The sequence below is a fragment of the Antechinus flavipes genome, chromosome 4 (genome assembly GCF_016432865.1).
Source record: "Antechinus flavipes isolate AdamAnt ecotype Samford, QLD, Australia chromosome 4, AdamAnt_v2, whole genome shotgun sequence".
NCBI classification, from domain to species: Eukaryota; Metazoa; Chordata; class Mammalia; order Dasyuromorphia; family Dasyuridae; genus Antechinus; species Antechinus flavipes.
The window spans coordinates 109,104,202-109,121,869 of record NC_067401.1 but is presented as its reverse complement, the minus strand read 5'-3'; the positions used below and the strand labels follow the sequence as shown (position 1 = coordinate 109,121,869).

The following is a 17,668-nucleotide window of genomic DNA, read 5'->3' as shown; positions in this document are numbered from 1 at the left end:
ACAAACAAAACAACAATCTCTTCCATCCCCAAAACTCTCAACTACAAAACAGGAATGAGCATAATAACAGTTGCCCCTAGCTCTCAGGGTTATGAGTGAGAGCCAAATGAGGTATAGCTTGTAAAGTGCTTAGCCCAGTGCCTGGTACAAGTAGATTTTAATAAATGCTTGTTCTTTCCCTTTCCCACCATAGATGATTGCAGATCTGAAATAAAAGATGACCTGGCATTCTCCCTTCCACACCAGGAGGAGGATCCAAGACCTTCATCCCTCATACTCCTTCCCAGAACTTTCTGGGATAGGAGGGGAGAAGAGAGGAGAGGAGAGATGTGGGCTGCCTGTATTCAGTCTCTGGGCCTGTAGCTCATGTCTACCTCAATTTCTTTCCAGGTGTTTATTTATTTAGTCTATACCTTTGTTTCTCTGTCTTTGGTCGTTTTTTGTGCTGTAGTCTCTCCTCTCTGGGGCTCTGGCTATCTCCTTCCAGTCCCTCCGGATCTCAGGATCTCTGTTTACATGTATCTCTCTGCCTTTCTCAGTTCCTCTGTATCAGTCTCTTTTCTGTCTGTCTCTATCTTCCCTCCCATTCCCTCATCCCCCTCCCCTCCATACTGCTCGCAGTTTCCTTGTCAAAACTTCCTGCCTTGTCGAGGGCCAGAGTTCCCACCCCTTTCCTGCCCCCCTGCCCATACCGCGCCCTGCTTTCTCCCGCCGCCCCGGCTGCTCCCACAGTCGGGCTCAAGCTCAGCGAGGACACCTTGGCCCCCTTTGCCCCAGCTTCAGGACCCTGTGTCCCCAACTTCCCCAAAGACCTAACCCTAAGCAGACTAGAGAGCCGAAGCCTGAAGCAGGTGAGTGATCCTTCTGGTGCTGAGGATAGGAAAGGAGTTGGGATTGGGGTAGCCCGCATCACAGGCAAGTGATCCAAAGCCTGAAGCAGGTGAGTGATCGATCCTTTTGGTGCTGGGACTAAAGAAGACGTTGGGATGGGGTAGTCTATCAGAGGAACGGGAGGCAGTCAAGGTCTGGTCACAAGAGGAATAGGGTCGGAGATTGGATGACTCCGCCCAGGGGAAAGATCCAGGGGTGCTACAAATGTGTTTTCCTAAACCAAACTGCCTTATCCTCCCACACTGAGCTCTGTAGGAATTAGGTTAAGAAAGGGATGGGAGACAGAGGATTACCTACAGAGGGATAAGGGAAAGTGACTGAGAGCCGGGGCAGGGGCTGTGGAAGACTGGCAGAAGAGTGGGGCGAGGGCTTGGGGGCTTTTGTACTTTAGTCAATAATGGCTCTGCATGTAAATGATATGCAAATTAGTATCTTTTGAAGTTCACAGTTGGGGGCTTTTGTAGCTGAACCCCAGAGCTTCATGATTCCCCTCCCTCCTTGTCTTCACTCCTCATTAAGCAAAGAAGGGATCCTCCTCACACCCCCATCTAACATTGTTCTAACCCAAACCCCAGCTCAGTTCTGAATGATCTACCCTCTCACAGTCCCTTATGTTTCTGTTTCCTAACATCTGGAAGAAAGTTTGTTCCTGGACCCTGGGGGCAGTGAAGGGGTGGAGTAGGAAGGAGGAGAAACTGAGGTACTAAGAAGCAAAACTGATACAATTCAGATATATTAAGCCCAATAATGAATGTCTGGGAGTAAACTGAGGTATAAGGTAGGAGAGAGCTGTGATTCTGAGTATCCTTGTCCCCAGTCATGGAGCACATGAGGAGCAGGTGAGGTGAGAAGGATGAGATCCAGATAGAGGTTTTCTCCTCTATTAGATTGGGAGCTGCTGGTGGGCAAGGACTATTTTTGCTTTTTCTTGGGGATAGAAATGGGGAGAGATATCCTCAGCACTTTTAGCTAAATGCCTGGCACAAAGTGGTCATTTAAAATGTTTCTTGAGTTAAACTGTGTTCAGACTTCCAATTCCTCTTGTGACTCAAAGCCTGCTGACCATTTCCCAGCTCCTCCTTCCCCAGCCCATTCCCTGTTCAACCTTCCAATGCTCTGAGCTAGCCGTTTAAGGACAGCTTCTCTCAAGCAGGGTTGGGTTCTGACCCCTGGTCCCTGAGGACTGGGAACAGACTGTGCCGGACAGAGGTTCCCAGGCTCTGGGGGAAGGGGAGTATTGGGTATGCAGTTCCAGTTCTAGGATTTGGCAAAGGATCCCCGGATTTATCTCACTCTGGTTATTTGTGGTAGTAGAAGAGGGGGTGATAGGAGGTTAGAAAGCTCATCTCATCCATTCCCCTGCATCTGGTCAAAAATATCCTAGGTTCATGACTGAGGGTGTATGTGTGTGTGTGTGTGGGTAGGGGTGTGTGTGTGTGGAGAGTGAGAGCTTCCTCTCCTCCAAAGAAATTCCATCATATTTCTCCCATTCTTGGCTACTGGGAAGTTCTTCCTATAATCTAACTTCCCATTCCATTTATTGTAATTGAATAGTTTGTTGAGTTGTTCTCTGTGGTGGCTAAAAATTAGGATGGTAGGGCTTTTTCCTCCCATCTTCCTTTCCTGGGAGATGAGGAATGGGGTGGAGAAGAGGGTGTGTGTGTGTGTGGGGGGGGATTTTGGTATTTTATTCCCCTCCTCTCCTATCAGACTCTCCCAGAAAAGGAAACTTTCTCCATTCCGGACAACTCTGTCTACCAATCGGAAACCTGGAATCAGATAGAGCTTTATGGTCTTGTTTTCCCCATATCCTCCCAGTTTGTAGGGAGTAGAGACTACGGACTAATGTGGAGTAGGGTGGGGTGGGGATGGGAGGATGAGCAGACTAGGAAGGCTAGATTTAGGGTAGGCAGAGCCTTCAGCTGAAGCAACTGGTATATAAAATTTAAGTGCTAACTTCCTAATTTCTTCTCTACTCACCTGCCACGGATATTAAATACTGCCATTAACAAAATCTCACCAAGTTCTGGGATTAAGCTATAGAAGACTTCAAGTGAAATTAGCAATGGTTATCTTGGCAACCATTAGTCTTTTAGTTCTCATTAATGAGTCAGGTCAGCTCTTAGCTCCTGGTACAAAATGAAGAATTAAGGAAATAAAGAGGGAAAGGGGCAAGGCTTGAAGCAGTACTGGCGAAGGCAGTAAAATAAGAGACGGGCAGAGAGAAGAGACTTAAAGAAAGCAGAAAAGTAGAGATAGAAAGAGGCCTAAGAGGAGAAAGAGAGAAACAGTGTGTGCAGAAAAAGAATGCAAAAAGGAAAGACAGAAAGAGAATGCAGAGAGGCAGAGAGAGATAAAAAGAAATAGAAATTGGAGAGGAGACAGAAAAAGGAGATACAGAGATAGAGACAAACAGATGAACACATAGATGGAGAGAGACAAACAGAAAGACAGAGACAGAGAGATACTGAAGGAGAGAAAGACAGAGAGAGACATAGACCCAGATACTGAAGGAGAGAAAGATAGCAGAGACAGAGAAAGACAGAGACTGAGATATACTGAAAGAAAGATAGAGAAAAAAGACAGAGAGAAACACAGAGAGAAGAATAGAGACAGAGACCAATCACATAGAGACATATATACAGAGACAGACAGACAAACAGACAGAAGACAGATCTGAAGGAGATAGAGAAAAAGAGAGAGAGAAGCAGAGACAGAAAGACAGGCACAGACACATAAAGTAAGAGCAAGAGAAAGAATGAGAGAGAGAGAGAGAGAAAGAGAGAGAGAGAGAGAGAGAGAGAGAGAGGAGAGACAGAGAGAGACACAGAGAGAGAAAGAGAGAAGAGAGTAAGGAGAGAGAGAGAGAGAGAGAGAGAGAGAGAGAGAGAGAGAGAGAGAGAGAGAGGTTGGAGAGGAGCAAAATGGGAGAGACAGTAAAGAGAGGGAAAAACAGAAAGACATACAGAGTTTAAAGAAAATTTAAAAAGACAAGATAGAGACAGAGAAAGAAGGCTAAAGGGAGCATCTAGAGAAAGACAAAGAATGCAAAAAGAGGAAAGACAAACTGGAGGAAGTAAGAAAAGGACAGAGATGGATATGGAGAGGCCAAAACACACACAAAGAGGATAAGCAGAGAAACCAAGAAAGCCCCAAAAGACTGCAAAGGGAAGAGAAGATAAAGGAGACAGGATGCAGAAAGAACTCAGAAAAACACAGATGATAGAAATTTAAAAAAAAATTCAAGGAGAAAAAATAAGAAAGAGAAACCCAGATGGGAGTTTAAGGGCTGAGACATAAAGAGCTGTAGAGAGTAAAGTGACACATAATGAGACATCGGTGAGAGAGGCAAAGAGACAATAGGTTAAGAGAAATAAAGGAGAGAATTGGAGGTGTCTTGGGACCTCCCAGGTCCTTTCACTTTCCTCTCCTCTGCTTCAGTCTTCACTCTTTCCATCTCTGGGCCAGATCTCACATGCTATAGGTCAAGAGCGCCATTTCTGGTCCTAGAAGTTGGTAGGGATATCATTGTAGAAGGGACAATAAGGACCTGGGGTATCTGAGACTAGTGGGATGGAGAGGTGGAAGGATTAGGGTGCCCCCCAGGTGACTCAGTTCCAGATGACTCAATGTCCTTCCTTCCCCACCTCATCATGGACCACTCATAACAAAGGAACTTGAAGTTCAGATAGTTGACATTCCTCTGGCAAGGCTGGGCAGTCAGGGTTTCCAGGGTCAGGGCAAAAGGGACATCAGTCCTTGACAATAGTTGGGAAGTACTAACTTCAAGTCGACCTCTTGTAATCCTAACAAAGAAGAATGAATAGCAGTTTTGAAGTTGAGAGAACTTGGAGTTTAACTTCAGACTTTTATTATCTAGTCTAATGAACCTAGAAGAGAGTAAGTAGGAAGCCACTAAATTCCTCACCTTCTCTCTTTCCTTTTTAATAAAAATTGAGATTTATTAGGAATTTTAGAGTGATCAAATGGGCCATGAATAGGATCAGTACAAAGCTGGGGACCAAGTTAAGACTAGGATAGGAATTGAATTGAGAATTTGGCTCCCTGAGATATTTACATTTGGGGCTGGAGTTGGAACAGAAAGAGAAGTCGGACCCTCTCAAGATCATTACATTCATCCACCCATCTCTAGTCCATGAGACTCCTTAGTTTCATCTCTTCCTCTAATTCTCTGTTCTCAATTCACCATGTGGAAATCATCACCATCCGATTAGGCATATGTGCCTAATTGCGCTTCCGAACTGTGCTGGGTGCTGAGCAGATGGAAAGACAAAACAGCTCTTGCTCTAAGGAGCTTACAATTTACCTGAGAAGACTGGAAATATTCATGGGAAATGCATCACATTTCCATCAGTTCAGTTGCTTACCTTTCTATAAGACTTATCAAGTGCGTTCTTCACAATAATCCAACGAGATAAATAGTGAACATATCATTATCTCTGTTTTACAGATGAAGAAATGGGCTCAGAGAGATGTCATTGTTGAATCCTGTCCGACTCTTCATGACTCCATTGGGTTTTCTGGGCAAAGAAACTGACGTGGTTTGCTATTTTCTTTTCCAGCTCATTTTACAGATAAGGAAACTGAGGCATACAGAGTTAAGTGACTTGCTTAGATTAATATGGCTAGTGAGTGCCTGAGGTCAGATTTGAACGCGGGAAGATGAGTTTTCTTGATTTCAAGCCCAGTGTTCTATCCATTGTACCGTCTAATTGCCCTTCAGAGAGAAGATGATTTGTTACAGTTTCTGATCCTAGCCTAGGCAGGACCCTCCTAAGGTTATCCCCAGGGCTCTCTGGGGTCAGTGGTCTTTCCATTAAAGAAAATGTTGCCTTGAAAGAATGAGGCTGAATGTGCTCAGGATCCAGTAAGTGACCCCTAAGTCTCTTACAATCTTTAGCTTAGATACCACTCCCACATGAGACTTCTCCTGATCCCCCCAGATATGAAAGCTCTCTCCCGACTCAGATGAGTATCAAGCATATAATTTGTGCCCTTGTAGAATGTAGCTCCTTGAGGATTCCAAGAGAGGACCCTTGAGAGACCTTACAGTAGGTATGCACATAGTAGGTTCTTTTAAAATGGCTAATTGAAATAAATCATATAGATATTAAGAGCTTTCAGGAGTTCAGAGGGAGTAGTGACTCCCAACTGGAGTAATCAATAAAGGGCTGTATGGACCAAGTAATATTTGAGTTTAACTTCAAAGGGTAGGTAAAATTACAGAATATAGAGACTGTCTAAGAGGGATTTGTTGAGGGAAAAGCTTAAACAAAAGTAAGAATAAAAAAGGCAAACAGGAAACTGAGCTGGACTGGCTAAAGTGGAGTGTTGCTACAAGAATTTAGTGGGAGATACAATTTGGCCCTTAGGGCAAATAGCTGGTGCAGTAGAGAGAATGCAAGAACTGGAGTTGGGAAGAGTCTTAGCTGTATGACTCTGGGCAAGTCACTGATCCCATTTGCCTCAGTTTCCTCATCTGCAAAATGAGCTGGAAAAGGAAATGGCAAATGACTGCAGTATCTCTGCCAAGAAAACCCCAAATGGAGTCATGAAAAATCAAAACAACTTAACAACAACAAAATTTGGAACTAGATTTTGTAATGTTTTGAAAACTGGGCTAAGAAATTTAGCTTTCCTCTTATAGGCAACTAGTAGACACCATGTTTTTGACTGTGTGCTGTAGGGGAAGGGTATGCATGTGTGTGTGTGTAGTAACGTGTTTTATCTTCCATTCCAAGGCAGATTGTCTAACCTATACTCTTATTGCAGCAATAGGTTCCACTCATTCCCCAGCCTCGTGGCGATCCGAACTGGGGTATCTCCTTTTCTTTCCTTGCCTCCCTCTGCCCACCCAAGGTCCAGCTCTCACATTTCCTAATGAGTAAACACTTTGGTCCAGGGACCCTCAAGCTCTTATTTCCTGAACTACAGAGCCCAGCTGAGACCCGCCTCCTCTTGGTCACCACCCAGTGCTTCCTGAAATCAAGCAACTCACACTAACACTTCCTATCCCACTACTTGTGGGCCAGAGTCTGCTTTGTTTCTGGTTGGCCTCATGTTTATTATCTGGAACAGGGACGGGTTTACAGGAGGGGAAAGTATAAATAATAATAATAATAATAACCACTTATATGTGTATAAAATAATCATAATAGCTAGCATTTATATACCACCCACTATATGCTAAACACAGCTAAATGCTTTACAAATATTATCTCTTTTGATCCCCACAACACCCCTAAGAGGGAATTGCTATTTTTTTATCCTCACTTTATTTACAGTTGAGGAAACTGAGGCAGATGTAAGTTATCCACTGAGCCACCTAATTGCCTTTTTTATGATGCTTTAAGGTTTATAAATCACTTGAAACTTTATCTTACTTGGGTCCTACAACAACTTTGTGTGATAGATGCCAGAAATATCTCTATTCCACAAGTGAAGAAATCAAAGCCCATTTAGGTTAGGTGATATTTTTCCATAGTCACAATTAGCAAATACTTCAGACAGGGTTTGAAGTCAAGTTTTTTAGCTTCAAATATAGTACTCTATCTCCCACAACTCCTAGTTGTTCAGGAACTTGAGTTAACTAAAAACATTATGAGAATTCAAAAGAGTGTGTGTGTGTGTGTGTGTGTGTGTGTGTGTGTGAGAGAGAGAGAGAGAGAGAGAGAGAGAGAGAGAGAGAGAGTGTTCACCCTAGGGGAAGGCCAAATGGAAGGGACAAACTATTGACTATGAGTTCATAAGTCAAATTTCAAGGAAACTTATGTCTATGTGAGGGAAGGACCCCAAAAGTTTAACATTGTTAGGGAGGTAGTAGAGAAGGAGAGTAGGAAACACAGAAAGAGAAATATGGGGAAGCTGGGAAGGAGATAAAGAGAAAGAAAAAGATGGACTGGAAAAGATGAAAAAGGAAAGAAAGAAAGAGACAAGTTGGAAGAGAGGCAGGGACAAAATCAAGACAAATGTGAGAGAGGTACAGTCAAAAATAGAAAAGCAGAAGTAGGGAGAAAGATGAAAAACCTGTGGAGTCTTGGAAAGAAGGAGAGAAATAGAGACAAGGGGGGAGAGATCTAGAGATACAGAAATAGGGAAGAAAGAGGGGAGATCGAAGCCCAGAGATACTCGTGCCATCACCCAGAGATCCCAGAGATATTATGGATGAGGGTTGTGGGGAGCAGGTGGAATCAAGCCAGACCTGAGCCCAGAACTTTATGTCCTGCCCCTCCCTTGGCCTGGTGACTCTCCTGGAGAGTGGCCCAATGCTTGGGGGGGATCAGGTTCCCTAGGGGCGCCTGGCTCCCTCCCTCCCCATTTCCTTTCCCTCTGTCAGCGTCTGCAACCCCAGCTCTGTTCCCGATCAACTTGGGGGTTGGGGTATCTTCAGGATAATGAGAAACAGCTTTTCCTGGGATTAGGACTGGTGGGACACGAAGGCACGAAGGAAATGTGGGCTAGAGGAGCTCTAAATACAGAGCCAAAATGGAAAGGAAACCAGAAAGTTCTTCTTATTGTCTAATTGGTGTTGCTCTTGCTGTAAATCAGCTCATGGCTGGTCAGCTGAAATCCTGTCCAAAGGATTATTCTAACCTTCTTTAGACGCAAGAGGGACTATGAGGGACAGTTAATGTAAAGGAGAGATCTAAGAAGGTGGTTCCAAAGGACGCATTGCAGGAGAATGAGAAAGAATGCTGGGCAGTAGGCAATGTTTAATGGGACAATGGTACCCCAAGTCTGGGGTGAGTGGATGATGACGGAATCTAGTTAGGCTCCAGCTGGGGGGAGGGGGATTCTTGGCAGGGATCTCAGATATTTCCAGATCTCTTATTGGAGGTGGGAAGGAGAGAAGTGTCAGTTCTCTGACTGTAAATATTCTCTTTCCCACGATAATCACATTCTTGTGGTAGTTTTCCCCTCTCTCTGTTCCCCCTCCCTGTTTCTTTTTATCTTCTTACCCCTTGCCTGTTCCCACTCTTCCCAATCCTCTCTTTTCTTCCCCCCTTTCTTCTCTTCTTCTGTTCTCCCTTTTCCCATTCTTTTGTTATCTCTCCCTCCAATTCTTGTCCTCTCATTTCTCCCTCTCTCCTCCTCTTCCCTTCTCTCCCCTTTCTTCTCTCCCTCTCCTCTTTCTTCTCTTCCTATTGTCTTCTTTCTATTCTCTTGTCCTCTGTTTCTCCTTCTCCATTTTCTCTCACATTTCTCTTTCCCCCTCTGTTCTCTCCCTAGTCTCTTCCCTTCTGGTTTCTCACTGCTCATCTCGCCTAATTCTCTTTCTTCTTTTTCCCTTCTTTCCTTCTGCGCCCTTTTATCCCTTCCCTCTTTGTCTTTTCTTTCTGGGCCTCATTTTTGGCACCCAAGAAAGGCCAGAGGGAACCAACTGTTTTCTGGGAAGAAAAGGTTACTGATTGGAATAGGGAGTACTTCCCACTATTAGACTTGAAATTCATGCTGTGCAAATCAATATACAAATGACCCAACTCCTGACCTCAGCACTTGGGGAATTCTGGGACCCCAAAGAGTGAGTAGCATTCTTCTATAAGGGGGATGAAGAACAACCAGAGGAAGATGGAGAAAAGGGGAAAATAGACACTGAGTCTGGCAGAAACGGAGAATGGAGGCTTCTGATTATCTTGGCTTTGAGCCAACTCTGAAAAGGGGCCCTGGTGACAGAGTCTTGGACACTTGGACCTCTGGGTTCCTTTTCTGAGTGCTCGGAAGTGAGAGGGGTTTGGCGAGGGGGAGGGGCTGAACAAGGAGGAGGAGAGAGGCAGTTTCTTGGGACCAGACCCCTAACAAGATCAAAAGAGCTTGTAAGTTCAGAGACCTCAAGTGTGGAATATTGTGCCTGACTGGGTGGATATGTATTAGTTGGCTTTGAAAAATTGCTTTTTTTTTTTCTTTTATATTTTTCTTGTAAGGAATGGCTCCCTGAGTGGGGAAAGATCAGAGAAATATATTTGGAAAGGAAAGGGGCGGGGTTATATTCAGAAATGAAAGGATTGAAAAACAAAAGATACCAATAAAATTAAGATTCAAAAAGTTTTTTTTTTCTTAAAAGGGTCAGTCTAACCCTTTCTTTACCGATAGATTTTGAGGCTCCAAGGGGTTAAAGCACCAAAAGCAGCTAGCAAAAGCGTCCCAATTGGAACTCGGGTATTTTTTTACCAGAAGAGGAGAAAAGCCTCAAGGGAGTGATCCACAAAATAGGTTCAAGGCCAAGGGAATCAGAAGCCAACCTATTTTCGCCTAGTTCTTCTCTGCTATTCTCCACTCTTCCGAACATTCAGGAGGCTGTGGATTGAGACAATGAGGCTGTGTACAGGGTGAGACGAACGGAAGAGAGGCGCCTGGCTACCCTCCTTCTTAAGGGGAGGAACGTGAGACACTCAGGGGTCCCAGCTCAGCTAAGGAGACAAAGTTGCAGATTTTAAGAAGGGAAAGGAAGGGTGCCTGCATCCCTATCCCCATAATCCACGTAGCGGGAAAAGTACCGGGAGGTGAGGCCGGCCACCCGGGGCTGAGCTCTTGGCCCGGCTGGAGAGCTCCGGACCCCACCTTTCCTCCCACCATTCCGCTCCAGGCTTTGGACCACACACCGCTCTCCCTTATCTCCTCCCCTTTCCCCCTCTCTCCCACGCAGCCCAAGGCTAGCAGCCCGGGGAAGCAGATCTGCTGAGTACGCTCCTTCTCGGGACAAGCCCCGCCCACTGTGTCCCGGGCAAGCGACGTTACCGTATCACCGGTCCAAGCTGCCCGCTCGGCCTGGGGAGCAGGAATCGTGGGGGTGCGGCTTATAAGGTTTCATTGTTTCAAAAGTTGAGTTTATGTCTTCCGAATCCGGTCTTGCTCTTCTTTCTACTCTACAGTGTTTAGATCAGAATTGTGTTGGTAAATGTGTAGAGCCTGATCTCTGGGGGAAATGTACACGACACACTTAAATTTAATCTGCATCATTAACATTCCCAAGTCTGGAAAATCAACAAAGCAAATAAAACGAGATCGGACGTAGTTTTTGCTGGTTTCCAAAGTGCAAAAGCTCGCACTGAAAATTTAACAACCCACTCTTCCCTTAACAATCCCCCATACGTCCCTTAGCATGCTGGGACACTCATAACCTTCAGCTTTCTTGCCCCTGGGGAGGGGCTATTGGTATATGTCATGTTTCCTCCTCTTATGTGAATAGGAGAAAACATATGATTTTGAGTTGTAAAGGAACTTAGGAGAACGGATGATTTAGGGTTGTAGAGGAGCTTACATAGAATTTATGATTTAGAGGCCATCAAGAATAAGCTTTTCATTTTTTGGCTTTTTTTATTATTATTAAAACTTTTTATTTTTCAAGACAGTGGACAATTCTTCAACATTAGCCTTTGCAAAACTGTGTGTTCCAATTTCCCCCTTTCCCCCACCCCCTCCCCTAGATGACAAGTAGTCCAATATATGTTAAATATGGTAGAAATATGTTAAATCCAACATATGTATACATATTTATACAATTATCGTGGGCACAAGAAAAAAAAAAAAGAGAAGCAAAGTAAAATGCAAGCAAACAACAACAAAAAGAATGAAAACGCTATGTTGTGGTCTACACTCACTAGCCATGGTCCTCTCTCAGGGTGTGGATGGCTCTCTTTATCACTGCACAACTGGAACTGATTTAGTTCATCTCATTGTTGAAGTGAACCATGTCCATCAGATTTGATCATCTTGTTGTTGCTGTGTATAATGATTTCCGGTTCTGCTCATTTCACTCACCATCAGTTCATGTAAGTCTCTCTGCGCCTCTCTAAAATCATCCTGTTGGTCATTTCTTACAGAACAATAATATTCCATTACATTTATATACCATAATTTATTCAGCCATTCCCCCAATGATGGGCATCCACTCAATTTCCAGTTTCTTGCCACTTCAAAAAGGGCCGCCAGAAACATTTTTGCACATGTGGATCCTTTTCCCTCCTTTAAGATGGGGATATAAGCCCAGTAGAAACACTGCTGAGTCAGAAGGTGTGCACAGTTTGATAACTTTTTGAACATAGTTCCAAATTTAAGCTTCTCATTTTAAAGATGATAAAACTGAGGCTCAGAGGTAAAGAGACTTTTCCCCACAGGGAGTAAATATTGCTGCTATCCAATCCTGTCAAACTCTACATGGTCCCATGAACTTTGTCCATGGAGTTTTCTTGGTGAAACACGGAAATGATTTGCCATTTCCTTCTCCATCGTATCCCCATTTTACAGATGGGACACTGAGGAAAATAAAGGTTACATTTATTTGTCTGGGGTCACACAGCTAGTAAGTGTCTAAGTACAGAATTAAGGTCAAATCTTCCTGACTGTAGGCTTTGATTGTACCACCAAGTAAGTATTAAAGGTCAGATTTGGAAACCCAGGTCTTCAGCTAGCTCATTCCAAAATGATTTCTTTTGACGACGATGTCTCATTTCTAATTTAAATTTGTAGACTTCTACTTCTAGATCACATCTCAGAGACTGGGTTAGACACCCAGTAGGTGTTTTAGACAAGAAAGTAGGTGACTTTGCAGCTCCCTTGCTTTTCATTGTTTCTTTTTTCAATGCCCCACTAAGGTGATCTTCTTTAACTTTAGAAAGTGTCTATTAGCATAAGAGAAGAAGGATTTCCCTTCCTCCTAGGCCAAGAAAGCTTGAGTTTAATCTAATCTTTTCATTTTATTGTTTGAAATTGAGGGTAAGAAGGGATATCTATGTCAGAAGCTCTTATGTTGGGGGTCTGGCATAGTGAGGAGGTTAGTAAATAGATGTAAGTAGGTATAGAGAAGGAAATATCAAACCACTCCAATATCTTTGCCAAGAAAATTCCAAATGGGGTCACAAAGAGTCAAACACAACTAAAATGACTGAACAACAACAAAAATGTTGGAAAGCAGCCGACTGGGAAGAGCAATGGTTCTAGAGTTAGAAGACTGGGGAGTGGGAAGGGAGGGGGAGAAGAATTTGGAAAGAGTGTTTAAATTCTGATTCTGACACTCACTAGCTCTGTAACCTAAGAGAAATCACTTCTCATGTGTAGCATGGGAATAAGAGTATTTGCACTTAATAAATGCCTACTAAATTCCAGGCACGGTGCTAAGTATTGGAGATGGAGCTTAAAGCAAAATAGTTCCTGTTCCCAAGAAACTTACAATCTCAAAGGAGAAGCTTGATCTTTCACAAATTTTGTGAAGTGAGGATTTTGTAAACATATAATAGTTGTAAATGACTTTATATCAGAAAATAAAGACAATCTCAAAAAGAGCAGCCTGGGGTTGAACTGGGCTCAAAAATCTCTCTTTTCTTTACACAAATACATTAACTGAGACTGAATAGAACAGATGAATAAGCAGACTCTAACTCTAGGCATCCTAAAACTAGAAAATGTTAAAAGCGGGAGGTACTTTGTTAGAACATAGAAGACAGAATGTTAGAATTGTAAGGGACAATTGAATTTGTACAATTCAATAAATCCAGCTTCTTATAAATATCTACTATGTTCCTATTTTAAGTGTTGGGATGCAAATACAATGAATGAAATAAGCCATGCTCCCAAGGAGATTATAAAATAAATATGAAGATAATAAATAGAAGAAATAAATAGAAAAACTATGAGATTGTTGTAACATGTTCTTCGTTCTTGCAGAGTACCAATGACATCATAAGAACCATATCTTGATTTGCACGTGAGATAGTTTGATAGGAAAGCATTAGGAGTGGAAGAGAGGTTGAGAAGGAAAAAAACAAGCATTTATTAAGTTCCTACTATGTGCTAGGCTTCATATAGAAACATTTTTGATATAGGTTTTGAAGGAAGAGGGGAAGTCTAGGAGGAAAAGATAGGGAAAAATACATTCTAGGAAGGGAGAATACTTTTTGGGACATGGGAGATGGACCATCACAAAATGTGGAAGGGGGAGTAATGGTCTACAAAGCTGGAAAGCTGTGTTTGGACTAGTTTAAGAAATATTTTAAAAGCTGACAAAGCTGAAGAAACTGAAGACCAGGAAAGTCCTAAGTCTACATAGCTAAAAGTCACACTCCCTAGTTAATGGAGCACCTAGAGTTTCTGTCGGTGATTCTGTTCTGATTAGGATTTTGATCAATGGTTGGATGAAGGCAAAGATAATATATTTATCAATCTCTGACAATTCTAATCACTCTAATGTGTTGAGGGATAGAACTGGTATCCAAAAAGATGGGGTAGGCTAGAACAAATAGGCTGAAGTTTCAATTTGGATTCCAATAAGAATAAATGTAAAGTCCTACACTTAGGTTCAAAAAATCAGTTCCTTAACTATAGGATGGAGGAAATGTGGGTAGAAGTCTTAACTGACTAACAATGTAGAATGGAAATCAAAAGAGCTAACATATCTTAAACTATATTAACAGTAAAATTATATAAATTGATGCAAAGATGAGGAGAACCAGGAAAAACAATATATACAATGACTACAATGGAAGTGGAAAGAAAAGAATAAAATTGAATGTTGTATAATTATAATGAATAAACTTATCCACAAAGAGGAGAAAACACAGGGCTGACCATCAGAACTGGATATTTTTTTTGGCTATAGCAACTCATAAAAGGAAAGAAAAGATAAGAAGCATTTAGTAAGGGCCTACTGTGTGACAGAGAGTATAATAGATGTTGACACATATTATCTCCTGTGATCCTCACAAAAACCATGAAAGGTAGGTGCTATTATGATTCCTATCTTATGACTGAAGAAACTGAGGCAGATATTAAGTGACTTGTCCAGAATCACATTTAGGAAGTGTCTGAGGCTGGATTTAAACTCAGGTGTCCTTGGCTTGAAGCCCACCATTCTATCATTTGGGCCACTTAGCTGCTTATATGAAAGCAAAGATGGATTAGAATTAGCTTCTTCAGAGAAAAACCCATACCAATGAATTTGAAGTTCCTTGAAGTATTGAGATAAGTCATATGGAAGAAGACCTCAGAGGATATAACTAGGATTAATGAGTGGAAATTATAGGGAGGAAGATTTTTGCTCCATAGAAAGGAAAATGCCGTAAAATCAATAATGTCCAATAAATTCACCAATGAATGGGCTACCTTCTAGTTCTAAACATATGATCCTGTCATTCGGTGACCCAGAGCCCGGTAGTATGGAAAGCCAGCTTTGGAATCAGGAAGACTTGGTTAGTTCAAGCCCTGCCTTCATGTGACAAAGGAAAAATCTCTTAACCTATTGTAAACTTAGATATAATTAGATATAATTCACTTATAAACAAATCCTGCATCAGGGAAAGGATGTTCAAAACAAAACAAATGTGAATAATCTGCCTAGAGAAATCAATCATTTCTGGCCTGCCATTTGTCAAGGACATTCTAAAAGAATTTAGTATTTAGGCACATATTAAACCAAACCAGGGCTTCTTAAACTTTCCACTCATGACCCCTTTTCACCCACGAAATTTTTTGCAACCCTGGGCATATAGGTCTATAAAATAGGTATACAAATCAAACATTTACTAAAAAGAAATAATAATTTCACAACCTCCATTTTCATTTACATGACCCATAATTTAAGAAGCTTTGGACTAAATGATTCAATGAGATTCCTTCCAGCTATAAAAGTGGCTAAGCCAGTACTTTGACTGATGACCAAACCCAGTACAATTTCCACCAAATCAGGATGATGAGATGTTGAGATATGGCTCTATCAGTGTAGGATTCCAGTTTTCAGAGAGGAGAAGTATGAAGTACATCTCTCCTAGGATCAGAAAACTTGGAATTGGAAGGGAAGTCATGGGCTAGCAAATCCAGCCCCTGTTTTATGGCTTTAATTGCCTCTGGAGGAGTTCCCTTTTCAGTTCTGAGTGTATGATCTTAGGATTAGTCTGCTCTACACTTCTCATTTTACAGATGAGGAAACTGAAGTGGATAGAAATTAAGTGACTGCTCTAGGGTCATAGAACTAGCAATAGTGTAAAGTAAACTCTTAAGCACCATCTGACTTCAAGGCCACTTAGCCAGATTTCTTTGTATATGGAGGACATTGTCCTAACCTGAAGGCTAGCATGGGAAAGGTCCTTTTTTAGGCTCATATTTTTTGGATGAATGAACTAGTGGATAAAGGAATGAATAAATAATTGAAAAAGTTAGAAGACCGGGGCAAGTTTGACCAAAAAAAAAAAAAAGACAAGTGTTAAATATTTCCTCATAATTTCAGGACTGAAACAAGTTGGGGTTGAGGGGAATGCTGATAGAGACTGAACTGATTTGGTTTGGGGAGGGGATATAATAATGGAACTGAGACTTCAGCGAGACTTCTTATTTGGGAGTCAGGAAATAGAGTTTGAGACTTGACATCAGAGAACCATTTTAGTCACATGTTAATGTCATAACTTTGGGCAAAATTGTCTTCTATGCAAAGATATTAGTGAGGAAAGCATTTTGTAAACTTTAAAATGTTATAGACATTTGAGAGATTTTTACAAAGATATATATGAGGTGGCATATGGTAATATATATACATATACATATTTTATTTGTGTGTGTATATATATGTATATATATATATATACACACACACACACACACAAACACATATGTATCATATGTAGTTAGGGGATGCAGTGGATAGAATGCTGGGCATAGAATCAGAGAAACTTGCATTCATATTCTATCACTCGACCCTCTAAGACTCATTTTCCTCATTTATAAAATGGAGATAAGGGCAGGACCCTACTTCCCAGAGTTGTTGTGTATATCAAATGAGATAATATCTTTTAAACACATTTCAAACCTTAAACTACTATATAAATACTAGTTGTTTTCATCATCATCATCTTCATTGTAGCTAGGTGGCTCAATGAATAGAGTACCTCTCTGAAGTCAAGAAGACTCATTTTCCTGAGTTCAAATCAGTACTCAGGCACTTATTAGCAGTATGGCCCTGGGCAAGTCACTTAACCTTGTTTGCCTCAGTTTCCCCATCTCTACAATGAGCTGCAGAAGGAAATGGCAAACCACTGTCTTTGCCAAGAAAACCCCAAATGGGATTATGTAGAGTTGGACATGACTGAAAAACAACACTCTGGGCCAGTCATTTAACCTTTGTCTACCAGTTTCCTCAGCTTTAAAATGAGATAATGATTTTAGGTTGCTGTGAGGATCACATGTGATAATATTTGTGAAAGTACTTAGCATAGCTCTGCTGACATACAATAGGTATTTCATAAATGTTTGTTCCTATCTCCCTCTTCTGAAAGTTAAATTTCTCTAGTTCCTTCAATCAATTTTCATGTGACATGATCTCAAAACTTTTGTCATCCTATTTCTATACATTATTTAGCTTATCAGTGTTCTTTCTGAAACGTGGAACCCAATAATAAAAATATAGGATGTGGACTTAGTAGGACAAAAAGTATTGTGAAATTTTCATCTTCCCAGTCCCAGACACTATGCTTCTCTTAAGTTCCAGGTCAAATCAAGCTTTCCAGATGCCACGGCATACTTCTGATGCTTATTGAGCAAGCTGCCCCCTGAAATTGGAGATTTTTCCACATGAACCACTGTTTAGCCAAGTCTGCGCCATCTTGTATTCAAACCCAAGTATGCAGCAAAACATTTAGTCTTATTTAATGTAATGTTACGAGTTTTGGTCGAATGTTGCAGCTTCTAAAAATGTACTTGGATCATGCTCTTAACTACCTAATGTTCCTAGCTTTGTGTCTTTTGAAGATCTGATAAGGTTTCTCTCTATTCCTTT

General features: G+C 41.7%; 1 protein-coding gene across 1 annotated transcript in view; it reads left to right on the top strand.

Annotated features, from left to right (window-relative positions):
- The first annotated feature begins 492 nt into the window (after positions 1-492).
- PEAR1 (platelet endothelial aggregation receptor 1) overlaps positions 493-17,668 on the top strand; it is a 48,312-nt gene continuing 31,136 nt past the window's right edge. Inside the window, 1 exon segment of the mRNA XM_051993726.1 lies at positions 493-851. The gene's annotated coding sequence lies outside the window, so the exon portion shown is untranslated.